The sequence below is a fragment of the Dermochelys coriacea genome, chromosome 22 (genome assembly GCF_009764565.3).
Source record: "Dermochelys coriacea isolate rDerCor1 chromosome 22, rDerCor1.pri.v4, whole genome shotgun sequence".
NCBI classification, from domain to species: domain Eukaryota; kingdom Metazoa; phylum Chordata; order Testudines; family Dermochelyidae; genus Dermochelys; species Dermochelys coriacea.
This window is the reverse complement of record NC_050089.1, coordinates 1,870,828-1,887,569: the sequence shown is the minus strand read 5'-3', so window position 1 is coordinate 1,887,569 and position 16,742 is coordinate 1,870,828. Positions and strand designations below refer to the sequence as shown.

The following is a 16,742-nucleotide window of genomic DNA, read 5'->3' as shown; positions in this document are numbered from 1 at the left end:
AGTGCAGGTTTCTTTTGGGAGATGCCAACTGGATGGAATTAACACTTCCCATCAAACTTCCAATGGAAACCAGGCAGGCAGACTGGATCCCTGAGCTTCCCAGCTAGTTGGCTCCTGGGATGTCTGGCAGGCAAGCTCCCTGGGGTGCCCGGCTTTTGGGCTGGCAGGCTCCATGGGGTGCCAAGCTTTCAAGCTGGCAGTTTCCATGGGTACCCAGTTTTCGGGCTGGCAGGCTCCCCAGGGGGCCCAGCTTTTGGGCTGGCAGGCTCCATGGGCACCCCGCTTTTGGGCTGGCAGCCTCCGTGGGCTCCTGGCTTTTGGGCTGGCAGGCTCCCCGGGGTGCCCGGCTTTTGGGCTGGCAGGCTCCTTAGGCACTTGGCATTTGGGCTGGCAGGCTCCCCAGGGTGCCCGGCTTTTGGGCTGGCAGGCTCCATGGGCACCCGGCTTTTGGGCTGGCAGGCTCCAGGGGCCTCCAGCATTTGGGCTGGCAGGCTCCCCAGGGTGCCCAGCTTTCGGGCTGGCAGGCTCCATGGGCATCTGGCTTTTGGGCTGGCAAGCTCCATAGGCACCCGGCATTTGGGCTGGCAGGCTCCCCAGGGTGCCCGGCTTTCGGGCTGGCAGGCTCCATGGGCACCCGGCTTTCGGGCTGGCAGGCTCCATGGGCACCCAGCATTTGGGCTGGCAGGCTCCCTGGGGTGCCCGGCTTTTGGGCTGGCACACTCCATGGGCACCTGGCTTTCAGGCTGGCAGGCTCCTTGGGTGCCCAGCTTTCAATTCAATCCCATTTTCTTTAAGACAAAATAAGAGAAAGATGCAAAAGAGGAGAGAAAAGAACAGCCCAGCGAAAAGGAAGCTTCTGTCTCTGATGCTGACTTCCCTTGCAGCCTCGCTGCTGCAGAGAAGCACACGCCCAGCCCACGGTTGACTCAGCTGCTCTGAGACCTGGCAAACCTGTAAACCTACCTTGCTTTTAGCTGCCTCTCTGCCTGCAGGCTCGCAACCATGCAGCGGAGGGAGGAGTTGTCATGTCAGGGCAGCCGGACTCTGATTAGACCGAGGCACAAGCAGGAGATAGGAAAGAGGAGAAATAAGGTGGGGATGGAAAGTAACACACGCGGGAGGAAAGGGGAGGCGGGGTGACAACAGGAACCCAAGGTGCTCACATCCTGGACATTGTTCAGGATTTAGCTGTAGCTGGTGGAGGTGGTGTTGTCATCTGGGTCCCCTCTCTCTGTCCCCGTCTGGACAGGACAGCTCAGGTTCAGGACAACGAAGGCCCAGTGGTGTCACGGTGGATCCCGGTATCATGGTGGCAGCCATGATGGGAAAGCTCACTCCTTCTAGGCCACGTGTCCCCCTACTCCTTCCTAGTGACCCCAGATAAACAATGTCCTGGCAGAGATGGCAGCCCCATCACATCACATTAACCCATCACAGCACGTTTTGGTGATTTCTGCTATAAACATTTCCTCCCTGTTCTAGACCCTTTCAGCTCATTGCCATGCCAACCCGCGACTGCACCAGAAGCCTTGCAGACCCCTTGGCACAGCTCCTTCACCTAGACCTGTCCCATTTGTCCAATCTGTTCGCCTCCAACTTTTATGACTCTTCTGAAAGGTTTTCGGTCCCAGGCTTAGATGGATTTTTGTTCCCTTGGACACCTTAGGGTGCAGGCCCATGCCCACTAGTGTGGCCACTCTGGCACCAGGAGTGAGATGGGACATTGCCTATTGGCAGGGGAGTAATCCTTGCGGAGGAGAAGCATCTCTGGGTACTCTAGTGAGCACAGGTTTGGATCTGGCCAGTTCTGAGCCTTGGAGGGTCTCATTTCATGAATGCACAGTAGAGTCGATAGGATTTTTAGCCTGTTTTGAAGTGAAGACTGGCTCCATTGCAGATGCCCCTCAGTTTTTGAGTGCTTAGTCTGAGCCCAGCTGGACCTTATTTCTCAGAAGAGCTGAGCACCCACATCTCTCACTGACTTCATGTAGAGCCAGGGGTGCTCAGCAGTTCCAGACATCAGGCCCCAGGTGCCTCAAGTTGGGCACCCAAGAACTGAGGCCTGCAAAACCGAGGCCACTTGGACATTTTAGCTTTAGTATTGATATTCAGCCTACTCTGGCTGGGCTGGAAATTACACTGCTGCTTGCCTTTCTAGCAAAGAGAACTGGCTTTGAATTACCTGTTTGTAACTGCAAAGCCCAGACCCAGTGTCTCCCCTCCCCAATCACCATAGATCTCTGCCCAGGGCATTGAGGCTGCACACTCCAAAGGAGACTCCTCCTCCAGCGCTCCCAGCTGTGCCCTCTGATAACCCACCTTAACCAAGTGCTCAGAGATGTGCAGAGAAACCACTGCTGTGTAGCTCTGGATGCAGTTTACATGTGAAGAACTGAGACACCTGGGCAAGAGGAGCAGCGCTTTGACTTGGCCCAGGGCTCCAGTTTTCGGTAGTATTATAGTAACACCTCAAGGCCCCATCATTCTAACCACTGCGCTGATAGTCGCTGCCCCAAAGAGGTTTCAGTCAAAAAAGACAGAGGTTGAGTGATTTGACTAAAGCCACAAGGCAAATAATTATAGCAGAGCTGGGATCAGAACCCAGAGTTCTCACCAAGCCCCCTCTCCTCTGGACCCTAGGTCTTGAATGGCGGTAGTCAAAGGTAACGTTCCAATGGTATTCAAAGAGCATCCTTTCTTCATCAGCCCCTGCTCAGCCCTGTTGTTCCTGAATGAACTTTCTCCAGGAGTATGCGGAGGAGGTACCAATCTCACTGAAGTGCTGCTGGGGAGACCTAGAAAAGCTGCGTACTGAGGCATTGCACCCTGCCTGCTCCAGGACGTGAGGCCTCGTGCAGCCAGCCTCCTGTTCTGTCACTATCTTTTTGCTGGTGTATCGCATCCCAAACTCACGTCTAATTTGATGTCTGCCTAGGTCTCTTACAGCAACCCTGTTTCCTGGGTTCCTTCCACCGTTGAAGGTCTGTGTTTCAGATCGTTCTTCCCCAGGCATATCAGCTGCATTTTGCTAAGTCCCCCTGATTTTGTTATTTCCTGTCCATGTCTCTGGTCTCTGAGGGTGGCTCGGAATTATGTCTCTGCCGTGAGTTGGTGCCCATAGCTCCTGCTAAGTTAATATCATCAGTGACTTTCATTAATGTGCCCTATCCTCCCTCTGCCAAATCATTAATGAGGATATTAAATCCAGTGGCTCTTAGCACTGAACACTGTCATTTATCATTGCCCCTTGTTATTGGTCTTTTTGCCAGTTTTTGATCCACACTTGTTCCTGTCCAAGCCAATTTTAATTACATTTTTCATTAAGATTTCATGAAACTCCACTTCAAATGCTTTAATAAAGCAGATACAGCATATCTACAGCATGCCCTTGGTCCACTCATTTTGTAATTCAGGCCAGAAAAGTAATCACATTTGTGTGGCAAGACGTACTTTTTATGTCCCTCTGTTACTATGGAGCAAAGTTCTGTTTCTTTCAAGATGGGTTTCCCTCTCGTTTGCTCCCTTCTTTCCCTAGGGATGGGGGTCTTGGGATGCTAACTGCCGGGATTGCCGTTGTTTCCATGGCTGGAATGTCGGTGTTTGTCATTTCCTCTGCCAGCGTGGGTGCTCGTTCCCTTAGCGCACAGGGGCACATGACACACTGTGTTGTTCACTGGCTGATTCGTGGGAGAGCCGTTCCAGGAGTGCTGTGTAGCCGTGTATCTGTAATCAGATCGTCAAAGGTTCCAGGTGCCAGCGGGTGGCACTTGAGGGCAGGTAGCAGAGTTCATGAGGGATGTAAAACCTTGGTTTAGCCTGCAAATGGCTTCTTCTGTGCCACAGTGAATAGAGGACAGACCTGCTTGCCAGCCACAGTTGTTTACATGGGGCTTCCCAGGCAGGGCCAAATCCTCAGAAAGGGTGAAATTAACCCCAAGCAGAGAGGCCAGCACAAGGCCTAGGCCCCACCTAATCCCTTTAAACCCTCTTTTGAGGCCCTCTGCCCAGGGTCAGTTTCACCCACTGGGTGAACACACAGCCCATCACTTGCTGTGTGTTCAGTGCCTGGCACTGACACTATGGTGCTGGGCGACACCCAGGTCTCGGCCTTGGCTCCTGAAGTAGGGCGCAGCGGCTGCACTGCCCCAAGCAGGAGTGACTCCGGTGCAGCCTGTGGGGCCTGGCTCCTGTAGAAGCCCAGTGGATTCAGGCAGTTTAGGATTCTCTCCTGGGATTCGCAAAAAGAACAGGAGGACTTGTGGCACCTTAGAGACTAACCAATTTATTAGAGCATCAGCTTTTGTGAGCTACAGCTCACTTCATTGGAGGCATGCAGTAGATTCCTGGGATTGTCATGTCAGGGACAGCACAGAGCACCGTCCAGCCCATGGAGAGCCTCTTTTTGAGCCTCGAGCGTGCAGTGCTCAGAAGAACTCCTGGCTTTAGGCACTTCCTGTACCGTGCTGCCTCGTTGCCCTGATGAGCCCCATTTGCATGTGAGTTGCTGAGAGAAACTGGTGCAGAGAGAGAGCAGCAGTCCCCAAGACTGTGCAATCAGTGACAAACTGGAGATGAGAAAAAGCAGCTGTCGCGTGCCGTGAGTGCAATGGGCACAGGGACAAGAGCAGCACTGGGATGCTCTGCCAGGGCAACTGAGTCACACAGCCAGGGGCTGTGCTCCCCTCACTGCATGCGGGCTGATGGTGGGAAAGCCATAGCAACCCGGGGCAGCACCTGGTGCAGGTGCGCGGGGGTAGCTGCGTATGGCAAGGAGCTGCCAATGGAAGCAATCTGATTAATGGGGGGAGGGCGGAAGCACCGGGATGTTTATGAAGGGATAAAGCTGGGTGGGGCAAATCTGCAAGTGGCCTAGAATGAAATGAGCGAATGGGGGAAATGCCTGGGAAGGGCGGGTGCTCCAAGAGATGGAAATACCATCCGAAATCAAAGCTAGCGATAGAAAGGAGCTGCTATATCACCAAGCCCGTCTGTGTCCAGCAGCAGCTGGGTGACCTGGGGCTCCTGTATTTGCTCCCCTGACACTACATGGAGCTCACGAGCCAAGAGGAAGCAGTGCAGGGTCTAGCCCTCGGCAGAGTAACATTCAAGCAGAGCGCGAAGGAGACCTGGCTGGAGCCCAGGTCCTCATTTGTAACAACAGCTTCCCCGGCATTGACTGGAGCATGAGAACAGCTCCCCCCTGCATGGAGAACTGGGTGAAGTCCTCTCTGAATGCAAACGTGAGCTGTGCATCGATTAATACTTCTGGGAGCCAGCGAGCAGGTGAGAGGGCCAGCAGAGAGCTGTCCCAGCCTCAGGGTGCAGCCTACTCCCCTGGAATATTGACTAGGCTCCTCCTGGCCCCTCTCCAGGGCTGCATCGCTCAGGCTGGAGTGTGCAAGAAGGTGCTGTTTGCCAGCAGATTACATCAGGGGGTATTGATCATCCCATCGGTTTATTGCCTCATCGTTCACTGGGAAGAAAATGACTTTTCTGCACATTATGCACTGGTTCCAATTCCTGAGCCGTGCTCCAGGACAGGAGAGTGGGACACCAAGGGTGAAGCTTAGGGGAGCTCTAGGTCTCCTCCTGCTCCTGCAGCGATACTAGAGCACACATCTGACTGCAGGGGGATTTGCACACACTGTGCAGGGTGGGGCACTTGTGCATAACAGCTTGGCAGCCCCCTCTGTGCACACAGCTCTTGCTCTCCTGCCCTGTGCATAGCAACATGGCTCCTCACCGGGACAGGCAGGAGTCAGTGGAGGAGCTGGCATCCCCAGGCACTTGAGAGAATTGCTCCTTCCAGCCAGGCTTAGTGGCCCTGGATTGAGCAGGTCCCCAGGTGCTTGCTCTCCAGTGCTGGCAGGGGGCTGGAGGATGCAGAGCAGCCCTCCCTACCTGTTCACGCCTCTCCCATTTGCTGCAGCTGTGCCTGGCTGGGCAGGCAGCTCTTTGGTGATGTGCATTGGGAGCCCAGTGGGAGCGAAGTCCAGCCCTGGAGCTCCCCTGCTCTGCCCAGACTTCAGGCCATTCTCACACCCTCGCCGCCTGTGGCCACCCGCCACCCCTGCCCCGCAGCTCTGCGTCCCCTTTCTGACGGGTCACAGAGGCTCCCTGCGGGCGGGAGCGGGGGACTCCTCCCACGCTCAGGGTGATGAAGTTCCTTCCTCCCCATGGGCTGCTTGGCGGGGGGACACCTGCGGCACATGGTGTGGGAGGGGGGCACCATCTCTGGGACATGGGGCATTCAACTGCCTGCTCTGCCCAACGTGCCTGCCTCAGGCAGGCGGCTCTGGGGCCTGGGGCTCTGGGTGCAGCCAGCCGCCCCAGTGGCAGTCTGGACCCTGACAGGGCAGGGTGGCTTGTGGTTACTGTGAGCAATGTGCTGCCCCCCCCCCACCCGGCTGCCCCAGAGCAGAGCAGCGTGCGAGGAACCGGGGTGAGGTGACAGGCAATCCAGAGCCTGGTAGGGGCTGGGGAACTGGACAGGCCCGGCGGGGGACATTGGCACACCTGGCTGGCATTTCAGGCATGAGCTGTTCTCCAGGCCATTCCTGTGGCCTTGTGCTCACCACATCTTTCTAGATCTCAGTAGAGGTTTCACGAGACGCCCGGTCTCATCAGCGGGCATGACCAGGAACTGCCCAGTCCCCTGTGTGCAGAGACACCTCAGAACAAGCTGGAATTGGACCAGCTGGGAGCATACAGCAATAATGGTAATTGGCTAAAAATCGGCCCAGTGTCATTTCTAATGGCCCAGGGTTGACACATGCATAGACTGAGTCTGGCTGCTCGGAGCTGAATAGAAACTGACTTTCCATTTGCTGAGTCCCTGGAGAGGACAAGCCCGCTCACACGTAGGACATGTGTTTGTGGCCTGGGTCAGTGTGCAGGCTGTGTGACAGAGTCCATGGATGGCAGTGCCATTGTGGGTGTGTGAACAGCTCCGGGGGCTGCTGGGAGGTAATGGAATGGGGTGTGGAGGTTGTAACGATGCTGCCTTTGGTGGGACACTTCTGAGAGTATCAATTCAGGATAAATAGCTTAGAGCAGGGCAGTTACAGAACAAGGCCGGGGGTTTTCCACTTCTAAGGCACACTAAACCAGCCAGCCAGAGAGGACTTTGGTTTTACCCCTCTGGCTAACCATAAGTCATACAAGTCATTTCCTTAGACATTCCAGTTTCCCAGTATCACCACTAGTGCCACTTGTTATGGGGACAAGTGATTATGAAAACCAATACCCCAGTAAAAGAAAAAAGGTTCTTCCGATCCCAAAGGACCAAGCCCCAGACCCAGGTCAATATACAAATCAGATCTTACCCACAAATCACACTGTTGACAATTCTTTAGAATCTAAAATCTAAAGATTTATTCATAAAAGGAAAAAGATATAGATGAGAACTAGATTTGGTTAAATGTAATCAATTACATTCAGTAATGGCAAAGTTCATAGTTCAGGCTTGTAGCAGAGATGGAATAAACTGCAGGTTTAAATATAATCTCTGGAGTACATCCACAGCTGGATGGGTCATTCAGTCCTTTGGTCAGAGCTTCAGTTTATAGCAAAGTTCCTCCAGAGGTAAGAATCAGGATTAAAGACAAAATGGAGATGATGATGATGCCTTTTATAGTCCTTTGGCCATGTGACTTGTGCTTTCTTTTTTTCCAACCACAAGCCACCCAGCACATGGCATGGAAAAACCTTAGAGTTCTGTCCATAGGCATGACCCTGCATGCCTTGCTGAGTCACAAGGTGTATCTGCCTTCTCTCAATGGGTCAATTGTATAGCTGATGGTCCTTAATGGGTCATCAAGCAGCCTAGGCAGTGCTGACACCACATTGTCTGGGGTGTCACCCAGAAGCATAGCACAAGTTTGAAATACAGACAGTATAGAGCCAATACTTATAACTTTAAATACAAAAATGATACATGCATACAGATAGCATAATCATAACCAGCAAATCATAACTTTGTCATAGACACCTTACTTGACCTCCTTTGTACAAGATTGGATGCCACTATAGGACCTTGGTTGCAACAATGATCTATACGGTCACAGTTCATGTCAATAATGTCACAGAGGTGCAGCTGTGTGTTATTGGGACCATGGATCTGAATGCAGCTCTTTCTGTGTGTCTGGGAATCAGTTTCTACTAGCTGAGGATCGGGCCTATGAGTGGGAGGGTCTGTCTGGATTAGGGAGAGTGGTTGAGGGTCAGTTGGGGTTAGCTGTCCTGTCTCGGCCCTGCTCCCACTGGGTCAGCCTTCAAAGTGATGGGTGTTAACCTGTATCCACACTAGGGAAAATGGTGAGGTTCTGGCAGAGCCCAGCTGCCCGAGTATCTCTTCTCTGTTCCCATGGTGCTCAGTTCCCCCATAAGAAAGTGCATGAAGCCCAGCCCAGCCACCACAGGACACCACTCTTCCAGCGCAAGCCTGTAGCTGATGGGGCAGAAATGATGCATGGGGGGGCATATGGGGCATGTGCCCCCCACCCCCGTTTGCTGATTAGGTTGTACTAAGCACCCTTACTTGGATTGAACATGCTTAATAACACTGCTGAAGCCAGCTGCCTTCACTCTGCCCTCTCCTCCCCCACTATCATCTCTTTAGGGGATTGGGGTGGGGAGTGGCCTGATTCTCTCCTGCCTTGTGGCCTCAGGCTCACTTGCCCTTGTGCAGAGTACAACAGGTGACTGAAGCAGAGTGGCAGCACTTTACATGCACTTTGCACAGCAGTGAGAGACTGGGGGGCAGGACAGGGAGAATCCAGCCAAAGGAAAATAAAAAAGGAGATGGAAAAGTGCGACAGAACAACAGAGAAACAGAACTGCAGACAGACTGAAGCCTTGTCTACATTAGGAAGGGTTTGCTGGTATAGATATACCTTCCTAGTGGAGACACATACTGTCAAAAGAGTGCTTTTGCTGGTAGACTTAAACCAGTTCCCTACATGGAGTATGTTGTCATGGCAAAGGGACTTTTTTTGCTGGAATAAGTGTGTCTACAGCAGAGCTTCTGCCAGCACAGCTGTGGCAATCCAGAGTGGGCTGGAAAATCACACCCCTAACAGACATAGCTATGCCACCAAATTATATAAGTGTAGACTAAGCTTAAAAAGGATGAGAGAGAGAGAGAAGAAAAGACAAATGGTAGCAACAGAGCCTGGAGTGAGGGTAGCCTGTGGAACTCACTGTCACAAGATGTCCTAGAGACCAAGAGTTTAGCATAGTTTTGAGAAGGGCTGCACAGGTCTGTGGGTGATGAGAGTATCCACAGCTACATGAGCACGCTGAACATTTCAGGGTTTGTACAGGATTTATACCCCTAAAGCAACCTATAACTGCTTAGGGTTAAGAGGGAATGTCGCCCATGTGCAGGTTATTCCATCATTGTCCACTAGGGAGTCTTTTGTACCTTCCTCCAAACATCTGGTGCTGGCCATTGACATAGAGAGGACACTCGTCTGGCAATGAAATGAGCCATCCTTTCATGAGTCCATGGCAAGGGGGGCCTCCAGCAAAGCTGGTTTGCAGCCAGAGGTTGAAATGTCATGTCCCATGCTGGGGAGGGGCCCAGCGAAGTGTCACAGTGATCACAGCGATCAGAGCTATGGCAGCTTCACTTCCTCTTCCAGATCATTCATAAAGAGAACCATGCCATTCACAGATCACAGCACATTGGAAGGTATTGAGGGCAGCAGTGACCACTTGGAAATAATATGAAGAGACACAGGCAGGAAATCCCACGCAGTTCATCATGGGCAAGCACATGCAGAGCTCTCTGGGGGAAATGATGCACGGACACACTCCCTCTCCATGGACAGCAGTGATGCTGAAAGAAGCTAGGGATGGAAGCTGGGGAGCCTGCAGCAGGACATGGGCACCAAAAAAAATAAATAAGATCAAGCAATTTTGGACCCGTGGGCTTGGGGCAAAGTGCACTGCAGTCAATGGGAAACCCGTGTGTAGAAGCATCACTCCACAGAGCCAGAATGGCTGTGTCTGGTCTGGGCTCCTCAGTGAGAGACGACTACTGACATTTGCTGGAGGGCCTGGCTCAGTCAGGCGGGGGGCACTGAAAGAGCTCTTGTAGTTTGGCTAAGAGGGGGCAAGCTCCTGCTAGTGGCCAAAGGGATAAATGCCAAGGAGGAGACGGCTGGGCTGGGGTAGCTGAAGGGGAGCAATGAGGATGGAATTAGGGAAGACACAGTGCAAATATGAGGAAACCTCCAGGGCAGAGGGCTTGCTATTGATGACGTAGTCCAGGAAAGGCACAGGGCGCGCTACTGTCCATGAAACAGGGCACAGGCCCGGCACCAAGAAGCTGATGGATCCGAGCACTGACCCCAGCAACGCTGCAGCTGGCGGAGGCTGTGGAGGTGCCGCGAGCGAAGGGAGGAAGTCGCATGGAGATGGTATTTCAAGGAGGAAGGAAGACGTTTGGCAGACAGTAGGGGAGGGATTGTTCCAGGTGCAGAGGTGCAGGCTGAAGAAGGCCCCGAAGTGCAATAGCAGGAGCCCAAGCTGGGGCGGAGGGTGCAGGGAGAGCCCGAAGAAATGAGCACAGAGGTAGGTGGGGGGAGGGGAGACTGGCAGGGCCTGGGGGGTGAAGATAAGGAGCTTGGCTTTGATGCAGTAAAGGACAGGAACACGGAGAAGGGGGCGCTGTGTGGGAGCCATGGTTGAGCGGGACAGTCCTGTAGCGTTCAGCACAGACTGGCAGGGTTGCAGAGCCATCTCCCAAGGGAAGTCCTGGAAACCGCATCACTTGGGACCTGTAACCGCAGGCTGGATGCCCCCCTCAGAAGTGCCCATATGGAGCAGTCCTGCATTGGCCCTGGGGAAAGGCTAACTGGCCTTTTCCATCTCCCGCACTCCGATCCTCTGGATGAGCCAGGGGACCGGGCCGGCTGCGATGGGAACGCAGCACGCGGTGCCCGAGTGCACATGCGCCAACGGACAGACAAATAGACATGGAGCTGCCAGAGTGAAAAGCCCAGGAGGATGCAGAAAGGCTGGAGCCATGAGGGGAGGAGGCAGGACAGAGAAGGAGAAAGGGGTCCTCGGGCCATAGAGAGACCAGGGAGCAGCTTCGCTTCTCTGGGGACTCAAAGGCCAGTGCCTCTGCTGGGCTGATTTTACCAACCACTCTATTTATTGCTCCCTGCCTGTCACCAGTTTCTCTCCTCCACTAGGGGGGAGCTGCTCTTGCCACCAGAGAACCCCTCTGACGGCTCCATCTATGCGGCCGGTCCCCAGACAGAGACCCCGCTTCCAACAGCCCTGTCTTGTGGGGGGGGCAGGGTGTGGGTAGGGGTGCGTGCCTGTGTGCATATATGTATATGGGGGGGTGTAGTTTTTAGCATTGGACATTCACCAAAAGTACCCTACGAGGCAATGGCAGTTTTCTGGCTTACAGTCAGATTTCCCCCATGCAATAAACGGAACGGCAAACCCACCTTTGATAATGACGGGGTTAGCACAACCCCCAAAGCGACTGGTTGAAGCCACATTCACACTGCGTTCTAGGCTGGGATTTCCAAAGCAGCCGAGGCCAGATGCCTGCCTTGCCCTCCCCTGACTCCATTAGAGCTATCCGCTGCTATTAATATCCTTGATCACAAAAGGCCATTGATAGGCCCTGGCAGAGACGGACAGAGTTACACTTCAGTAGCTCCATTCTTTTACCTCTGGGATGCCCTAGCTGCTAGCACCACAGTGCTGGGTGATGACCCATTTACCGCAAAGGCTCTCTTAGGCAGGGTCTTGCAGGGTTTCTTTAGCTGCTCCTGTGCAGCACTTATGCATGGAAGGCCGCTAGGGGTTGCAGTTTTCAGAGTAGCAGCCGTGTTAGTCTGTATTCGCAAAAAGAAAAGGAGTACTTGTGGCACCTTAGAGACTAACACATTTATTAGAGCATAAGCTTTCGCGAGCTACAGCTCACTTCATCGGATGCATTTGGTGGAAAAAGCAGAGGAGAGATTTATATATACACACACAGAGAACATGAAACAATGGGTTTATCATACACACTGTAAGGAGAGTGATCACTTAAGATAAGCCATCACCAGCAGCGGGGGGGGGGGGGGGGGGGGGGACCTTTCATGGTGACAAGTAAGGTAGGCTAATTCCAGCAGTTAACAAGAATATCAGAGGAACAGTGGGGGGTGGGGTGGGAGGGAGAAATACCATGGGGAAATAGTTTTACTTTGTTTCATGTTCTCTGTGTGTGTGTATATAAATCTCTCCTCTGTTTTTTCCACCAAATGCATCCGATGAAGTGAGCTGTAGCTCACAAAAGCTTATGATCTAATAAATTTGTTAGTCTCTAAGGTGCCACAAATACTCCTTTTCTTTTTAGGGGTTGCAGTGTGACAGGCTTGGTTCCAGAGCACCAGTATCAGCACTCAGCTCTGTGTCCCTGTTTCCTCTGAGCTGGTTGGTGAGGCTGAGCCACTTCCCATCAGACTGGGTCTTGTGTGAGGCAGAACTGGGTAAAAAAACTCCCCCAGCAGGGGCCTTTCCAGCTGGGAATTGCAGAGGTGAGGGTTGCCCTCTTGACCGAGGAGCTGCTCCTGCCTTTTGTTACTGGAGTTTGCAACCAGGGGACCCCACTTGATTTGATGAGACAGCATCCGAAGGTGAATTCAGGCCTGGCCAGGCTGGATTAGCTGTGTGTGCTCTGCTTGGGGCTTCCCCCAAAAAGCATCGGAGCGCTTCCTGCCCCTGCCCTGCAGAGATCGCACCAACTGCCACATCACTTCCCAGGGCAGCCATAAAGCCCTTTGTGACCTGGGTCCTGTGTGCCGGACTGCCTCTCCTCTCCCTCCGCCCTGGCCCTACGATGGAGATCAGATACATTACTTGTGCCTCCTCCACAGACCTGTCACCTAATGGGCCGGGCGCTCCGGTATTCATCCCCACTTGCTCCTGCAGCCCCTGCTGTTGTTGACCTCCTGGACATGCACAAGGCCTCTCTCTCTCTCTCCCTCTCCCCAGGCTTTCTGGGGGCAGGGGAGGAAAGATAGGGGGTCCTTGGGGTGGCAGAAGAGCATCTGATTGCAGTTACTAATGCTGGGGCGCGGATGTTCCAGCCTATCTATTTCCTTAAGTTAAGTGTCCTCCCCACCTTCTTGTCAACTGTCTAAAGGGGCCATCTGGATTATCACGACAAAAGTTTTTTTTCTCCTGCTGATAATAGCTCATCTTAACTAATTAGCCTCTCACAGTTTGTGGCAACTTTCAGCTTCTCTGTATGTACATATATATCTTCTTACTATAAGTTCCATTCTATGCATCCGATGAAGTGAGCTGTAACCCCCGAAAGCTTATACTCTAATAAATGTGTTAGTCTCGAAGTTGCCACAAGTCCTCCTATTAGGTTGTCACTCTAAGTACATGTGGACACTGCTGGGACATCATAAACTGTGTAAATAAATCAGAACCAGGCCCTGATTTCCAGCCTGATCTCAATCTTGTTAAAGATCAAAGCAGGCTCAATGGCTTGTTAGCCAGGACTCCACCCTGCTGTTCTCAGTCACATTGCAGGGCCACTGTGTGGATGCTGCTTGGCTCCTCAGTGCCCTGCCTTTCTGCGGTCTACGTGCAGAGGGCACCCTTTCTTCACCTTCTTCTATCTGAGTCTTAATTGTGCTAATAAATTTGTTAGTCTCTAAGGTGCCACAAGTCCTCCTTTTCTTTTTGCGAATACAGACTAACACGGCTGCTACTCTGAAACCTGTCATTAATTGTGCTGGGCTCCTTCCCTCTGGATCTCTCGGTGCAGTTAACAATTCTCTTTGCACTCCCCACCCCCTGCAGCTGATCATTGATTACAGCCACCCAGCACACGTTGCCTTAGGGGAAGTCCACCGGAAATCACAACCATTTCTCCGTTATCTCCCTCAGAATCCGCTCCATCTCCTTACAGGAAATAAGACTCTGGGCTCCAATTCTGAAATATCCTGCAGTCCCATGAACAGAGGGAGAGAGAGAGAGGAAAACCTCTTAGCAAAGAATGTGGCTCAGGTTTCAGAGTAGCAGCCGTGTTAGTCTGTATTCGCAAAAAGAAAAGGAGTACTTGTGGCACCTTAGAGACTAACAAATTTATTAGAGCATAAGCTTTCGTGAGCTACAGCTCACTCAGCTGGCTACGCAACCAATGGAAAAGTTTTCAGTCTTGTCTCTAAGAATCATAGAACAGTAGCTGACAAAGCCAGGGCAGACCCTTGAATTCTCCCATTATACCCCATGGCTTTTTCTCCCACTGCCTTGCTCCCTAGGATGTTACTTTAAAAGAAGAGAATCTCTTAAATGAATTTCTTTATACATGTGGATTTGATCAGATAATGTGTAAAACCTCACCTGTTTTCTGATCCCAGTGGTATACATTTACCAGGTGAAAACAGCCCACGAGGAGAACAGACAGCCAGGGACAATGGAAAGCAGGGAGGAATTTTGGCAAAATGGACGAGGTTGCCAACGAAAATGTACAGTGGTCTGATCCCGTATCTTTAGACTTTCTGCTGAGTGTTTTACCCACAGGAGTGGGGTTTCTCCCTTCTTTCTCCTGTTCTGCTTACCCTCATTCTTCCCATGAGAAATTATCCCATTGTAATTTGTAAGAGACAAGGGGGGGCACTTAAGTATGTATTAGTTTAATAGCATGAACAATAATCCGGCCCGATCTCCCATCGAATTCAGCAGACGCTACGGTTGCTCAGCAAGGTTGTAAACCCTCCCGCCTCCAGTAGGCAATGAGACCTTGTAGCAAACTGGCCCCATTTGCAGAGCGGGTCCTAGAACTATTGCACACTCAATTCACTTCCCCCAGGGCCCTCGATATAACTGACTTTGCAACAGGCGTGAGGAATGAACGAGAGATTTCTACACTGCTTGGGAATGATGAACCCATCAGTAATAGCACATTGCTTGCTCCCCGGACCTGAGGCTGGGCCCGGGAGCTTACTAATTAAATATCTCTCTTCACATTTGTAAGTGCCCAGGCTAATAGCATTAAAAGGTTGATGAGTTTCATCAAGGTGCACGCAGTGTAGTAGCCATGCAGGTCCCAGGTTATGAGAAAGACAAGGGGGGATAGATTGTAATGGACACACTTCTGTGGGTGAGAGAGACTAGCTGCTGAGCCACCCTAGCTCGTCTTCAGAGTTATGCTGTGTTGTTTAGCAGAAGTAGTTAAGTAACTGCTCATCTCTTCCACTTCGTATTGAGCTGTGACACTCCGAGTAAGTTTCCCATACCCGAAGCCAAGCTCTGTGTAGTTCGAAAGCTTATCTCTCTCACCAGGACAAGTTGATCCAATAAAAGATATTCCCTACCTCACCATGTCTCATTAAAGAGGTGGGTATTTTAGCCTTGGACAAACTGTCTTGGAAACATGGGTGATGGGATGTGGTGGGATCAGCAGAGGCCGCTCGCCTTTTTCGGCAGAAGAAACAAACAAGCCTTTGTGAGCAGCTCCACCACCTATAGGCTTTGCATCCGGTTATGCAGCGTGCCCATGACAGCAGGAAGGTTAGATGTGGCAGCATGAACATAGGTGTTCCTGGAGACTGCTGGCAGCATGGACCCAAAGAGCACTGAATGGGCTGAAGCGCCGGTTCATGGGGGTTCCTTTGTGAAATGAGATTCAGGTACCGATTCCAAATGAACCCAGATCTGAGCCTCAGTCATACCACCCTTCACCCTAGATACCACCTCTCCAACAAGCCCAGACCCTTCTTAGGGTGGACCCCATGGGCCAGTGGTCTTGCCCTCCACACCTCTCCAGATGTCTTTGGATTCCCCCTCCTTGCCTGGGCTCTTCGGAATATTGGGCTGGCCACTCCTTCAGCATCTGTCTTTGAAGGAGATGGCAGGGAGAGCCAGACCTCTCCCCCAAGTCCCCTGGCTCTTCTGGCAGCAGGCCAGAGCCTCACCCCCACACCCTGCAGCAATGAGGTGGAGGCTGCTAAATGGGGGATACTGTCTGCTGCCCAGAAGATGCCAGGAGGCTTGGGGGGTGTCTTACCTTGCTGCCCCCCAATGATAGAAGATGGAGGAGAAAGCCAGCTCCTCCCACCCCTTCCCCCGGCCTGCCCAATGAGGCACATTGAGAGAGGGCTGGAGGCTTCTTCTTGTTAAAATAAACTCCATAATAGTCCAAGCTGGAGACCCGGGAACCTCTGGAGACCTGGGGTTTGGCTAAGTGGGCCCAGTGCCTGAGGCTGCATGGCAGCCTGAAAGCTGGCATAGTGATGGATGAAAGGGAAGGGAAGGATCTGGTGCAGGTTTTCCATTCATGCTCCACTGATGGGTTCCCGCTGATGGTGGGATGTGGCTGATGGTGCTGGCTTTAAAATAAGGGTCCTGATGAGATGAAAGGATGACCTTGCAACAGCTGTTCCCAAATGTGGCAGTGGATCCCAGAGAAAGGCTCTTTGTGTGTGTCATTGTTCCAGCACAAAAGTATGATGTTCAGTGAAGACTGCTCACGTCCAACTGCCACCAGCCACGTTAAAGCACTAGGAAATCCACAGCACCTATGGGAAGCATGATCTTCATGTGACCCCACCCCTGTGCCATCCGTCTCAAACATAAGCAAACATACCACAACAACCTTAACCACTCCCGTAGTGAGGCCAGCCTCCAGACTTCAAGTCTGTGTTCCTTTCATACCTGCAGCCTTGTTTTAAAATGACTGTTCTCACAATTAAGGATTTCCATGATCCAGG

The 16,742-nt window shown here is 52.2% G+C and overlaps 1 protein-coding gene across 4 annotated transcripts in view; it reads left to right on the top strand.

The window, feature by feature from the left end:
• The window catches only part of ROBO3 (roundabout guidance receptor 3), a 241,993-nt gene that overhangs the window by 72,021 nt on the left and 153,230 nt on the right, over nucleotides 1-16,742 (top strand). Inside the window, exon 1 of one of the 4 annotated variants that reach the window (XM_043500997.1) lies at nucleotides 10,506-10,578. The exons of the other annotated variants lie outside the window; for them this stretch is intronic. The gene's annotated coding sequence lies outside the window, so the exon portion shown is untranslated. Of the gene's footprint in view, nucleotides 1-10,505; nucleotides 10,579-16,742 lie in introns of those variants that run through there. 4 annotated transcript variants of the gene reach the window in all.